We start from the raw sequence: 5,086 nt of genomic DNA on the forward strand, positions 1-5,086 counted from the left end.
TGGGAGAGACCATGCTGCGAACTGAGGCTTGGGGCAGCTTAGTAAAAGGTCCAGGGTACCCCAAGGCCTGAGGTTGCCTACAGGCTGCCTATAAGGTTCAGTAGCTAAAAGAGCCTTTGGGCGATATGCGAGTTAGGTGGGGTGGGGACCCAGGGAGTCACCAGGGTAAAGCAAGCAGATTTCACCCATCCAATGCAGATTCAGGTTGTGTGCCAATGCTGAATCTGTGACCTCTTGCAAAAGTCTTGGATTACAGCAAAGCCAGCTGTCACCTGCCTCTCAGGCTGGGGCTGGCTGCCTGCTACCGGGATTATCTCGGGAAGTGTGTGAGAAGAGGCCTGTTGATTATTGTTAAAAAGAGCTTCCTGCCAAGTGGGCTAGGAGTTGCTGGTTACTCAGTCATGAATATGCCTCCAGTAATTAGCATTTTGAGTGGGATGGGGTCCCAGGGAGTCACCAGTTGGAGCAAGCCAATCTTGCCAGGCCAATGCAGATTCAGATTCAGTGCCAGTGCTGAGCCTATGGCCACTTGCAAGACTCAGATCTCACTGAGGCCAGCCACTGCCCCTCCGGTATCCACAGACTTCCAAGATTTGTTCAAGAGATACTGAAGCTCGGGCCAGCACTGATTGCCCACCACCAAACGTTTCTCCCATGCTCCATGGGACTTGAGCTAACTGCTGATTGTTGTCAAATGCACCCTTTGCCTAGAGTGCAGAATAGGACTGGTTGCTGGGCAACAAGTTTGCTATGAGGAATTTATGAGTTGGGAGGTGAGTCATGGAGTGGAGCAAGCTGATCTCACTGGGCCAATGCAGATTCAGAATTTGCCATGTCAGAGGAGGGTTCAACATAAGCAAGATAGCGCCTCCTGTAGACCACACCATAGGGGGCCCAACAAAGGAACAATGGCAGCTGCAGCCCTTGCCCAACACTACACAACTCAGTCTTTCCCTGTATCTTGCATCTCCTGAGCTGCTGACCCTCTGCTGAGTGTCTGCAAGTGAATTTGGGCATGGGCCCTTTATCGGGAACATCTAGGTTTTCCTTCTGTCTCATCCAGATGGTCAGAATCCCCACTCATTTCTACAGTCAGATTTTGTGGAGACTCCTCTTCTGTCACTGGAACCCTGGGCTGGGGATCCCCTGTGTGAGCACCTCGCTCCTTCAGAAGGATCTCTGCAGCTGCAATATCCAACCCCAGGGCCAGCCTATTTTGCATCTCCACCCCTCCTATCAGTCTTAATTTGGCTTCTTTATATCTTCAGTTATATGTGATATGTTCAGCTAGACTTCAGGTGGTTCTCCAAGTTGATTGTTTTATCATTTGTAATTTTAATGTAGTCCTAGGAGGAGGCAAACCCCATGTTTACCTAGCCCACTCTCTTGACCCCTCATCTTGTTTTGTTTTTTAATTGACTTTTCAGTTTTACTAAGATACAGGTGACATACTGCATAAGTTTAAGGTATACAGCATAATGAATTGACCTATATATATTGTGAAATGATTGTCACATAAATTTAGTTAATATCCATCATCTCATATAGATACCAAAAAAGAAAAAAGAAAAAACTGTTTTTCCCTTGTGATAACTTTTCGGATCTACTCTCAGCAACTTTCAAATATCCCTTACAACAATGTTAACAGTAGTCACCATGCTGTTCATTACATCCCCAGTACTTATAACTGGAAGTTTGGACCCTTTAATCAGACTTTAGAGAGCAGTTTTAGGTTTACAGCAAGATGGAGCAGAAGATACAGAGTTCCATATGTGTGCTGCACCTCACACATGTATATAGCCTCTCCTATTACCACCGTCCCCCAGCAGAGTGGTACACATTTGTTACATCTGATAAACCAGCATTAACATGTCATTATCACCCAAAGTCTATACTTTACACTAAGGTCTATTCTTTGTATAGTACATTCTATGTGTCTGGACAAGTTTACAATAATATGTATCTACAATTACAGTATCATAGAGAGTAGTCTTACTATCCTAAAAATTCTAAAAATCCATATTTTCATTTTTAACCACATATTTACCCTGGGTAAAGCAGCAACATGGGCTAACCATGCCCAAAAGCAAGCGGAAGGGACAAGACGCAAAATTCCTAAAATTTTCAACCAGAGTGGTCCTGTCTCCCTTACAGGATATCATAGAATACAGATGGCTCTTTTTGAGTGGTGACATCAAATAGTTTGCCTATCAAGCTTGATGCACTCCCCAAGTATTGGCTTCGGTCTGTATCTTGTCAGCAGTACTTACCACCTCTAGAAAATAATTCACTTACTTGGGTTGCTTACAACAGGAAACAAAATGGTAAAATTTCCCAGTTTTACTAGTCAAAAATCCCCTGAACCCTCCACCCCCACCCCAAATCTGCTGATATGAAATGAGTGAAGCCAATGCCTTGCTCAGGTTTTACAACTTTAAACCAGTACCTTGTCCCACTTTTCCATACATACTTAAGGTTAGTTTTTGTTGTTATGAGCTGCTAGGATATCATGTGTGCCCTGCCCCCTCTAACAAGAAAAATAGACTCCATCCTCAGCATACAGAAAAAATGGAGTGCTGGACAAGAATGATCATTCTTCAAAACCTTTCTACTCTGTGAATAGTCCTCTACTATCACTCTAGCATCTCCCATGACTGTTTGGGCACTAAAGCTGTGATGATTTTCCAAAGAATGACTTCCTCCCACCTCAGTCTTCATAGCAATTAGAAGAATATTTCCAACACTTGCTTAACCTAACAAATAATAAGCCAAGGGCTATTTTAAGAAGCAGGTTTTCAGAAGCTATTAAACTGACCCAAACAAATAATAATAATAATAATAATAATAATAATAATAATAATAATAAGGATTGGCTAAGAACTGGGTCTAAAGATTCTACGTCTCCTCACCCAGAGCCCCAGGCCTGGGTTCCCCCTTGGCTACATTTCAAAAGCAAAGGCTAAAAAAATCACATCTAAGCAGCAATGTCAGGAAGTCCCAGGCATGATCCTAACAATCCATCAAGTTGAGTGCCTATCTTTATTATTACATATAGTATTTCCATGGAAAATGCGTCCTTCCACTAAAAGTTACAAATATCCTTTGTTACATGGCAAATGGCTAAGATTATCAATTTTGCTTTCAGCATACTCTGAGAGAAAATATAATCCTATAAATCAAGTACTGAGATCTGGCCTTAAGTCTATCAATTCCTGGGCCTGGTGTGAGGGGAGGTCTACGAGGTTAGATACAGAGACCTCAAAGGTCCTCACAGTTTGGCTCAGTGAGAGCAGGAACATATCCACTATCTACTAACCAAAGCACTTTAGTTCCAGGTTGGGAACATCCAAGCACTGAATAACGACTTACTAAACTAAAAAAAAAAAACAAAAAACCTTATATTTGCCTAGTAAGAACAAGAATAATTTGAGAGGCATGCTAGGACAGAAATTTGGTCACAATAACTCAGAAGTTGGCTTTGAGGTCAATTGAAAATAGCAAGTGAAACTATAAGCCTAGTTACAAAAATAAAAGAGCCATGAGAATGAGAGATGCAGTTTCAAGGGAAGTTTATTTGTTTTTTTAAATGTTTTCATATGAGAAAGACTTAAGGGCAATATTAAAGGAAGAAACAAGTATAAGGCCCCTTTTACATGCCCCTATTGTATTGTTAGCTTTTAAAATTCATTATTCATTCAACATTTTTTTTATTGAGCACCAACTATATGTGAGGAACTGGTATAGACGCTAAGATACTTAGGTAAACCAAACAGATAAATCTCCTCTCCTCAAGGATATTGAGTTACCTCCTCTTGATTCTTAAACAAATTCCTTAAAGTTCTTAAGGGAAGGCTCCCTGAGCTCCTTGGAATCAGGCTGGGGGTCGTCTGTGCTCTGCCTGTGAACATGCTACGCAGCCTTATATTAGTTCATTTGGTCTGTCACCACCTGTAGACTGGATCTTCCTCCAGGACAAGGACCACTTCTCTTGTCCTTGCATCCTCAGAGCCTAGCAAAGCATGGTGTGGGGAGAGGAAGACTGAGTCTAGTAAATGGGTCAAGTCCACACAGGAAAGCTTACATTTGCTTGTTCATTTTAACATTAGAAGGCTGTTTATATGCTAAGCATTTTGCCCGAAGTCACAGAGAAGCTTGGGTCAGGGTACAGCTGGGACTTCTTGATGATTCTGGTGTTTGATTACAAGCACAATGCCAACTGAATATTTTAATTTTAAATAAATGACCATTGCTAGAATATTGCTTTGTGTAATGCTTGAAAGATTAGAGAGATAAGGGTAGAAATAAGATATTTAGGAATAAGAGATATACTTCAGGAAATTTTCTTAATGAACTATGATGAGCTATTACTGTTGACTGAAATCATCAACTATTCTCTGAAATTCTTACAGATCTTTCCTTCTTCCTTATGCTGCTTAGAGTCCTAAGTCCTCATGTTCCTGCATTTGCCTCTTCTCAGAATAGCCAACTTCCAGTTCATTCATCTGAGGAACAATGGAGCAATGATGAGCTCACACTGCCCCCTCCTGGCCCACCTGCTCCCTAACGAAGATTAAATATCCACTCTTTCCTGACCCTCTTTGCTCCAACTCGTGTAAAAAAAGAAAAACAACAGAATGCCCCCACAAAAGTCAAATGTCTTTATTTTATATATATAAAAAAAATTGTACAGTTTTAGTTCCTATGTTTAAGAAAAAAAAATCCCTAAAATTGCCAAAATGTTTAGATCCACTGCAAGCTGTAAAAACAAGCTTTTTATATATTAAAAAAAATTTACATTTTGTTATTTTCTACATGCATGCACAAGGTCTCAGCTCTGTAACCCCGCCCCCCCAAAAAAAGAAAAGAAAAAAATCTATATCCAACAGTAGAAAATTCTACATTTACAATCTCACTTGGAAAGGACTCCGAAAGCCCTCTTCCTTTCACGCACATAAGAACAAATCACGACAATCACACAGCAGGACCAAGTACATCAGCAGATGTTGCCAGTGGGGAGGGCAGACAAATGAGAAGACATACTGAAAGACACCATGGAGGGGCAGGAAGCTCATCTGGGCCCCAAAAA

This window comes from Pteropus medius, unplaced genomic scaffold (genome assembly GCF_902729225.1).
Source record: "Pteropus medius unplaced genomic scaffold, Ma_sr-lr_union100, whole genome shotgun sequence".
Lineage (NCBI taxonomy): Eukaryota > Metazoa > Chordata > Mammalia > Chiroptera > Pteropodidae > Pteropus > Pteropus medius.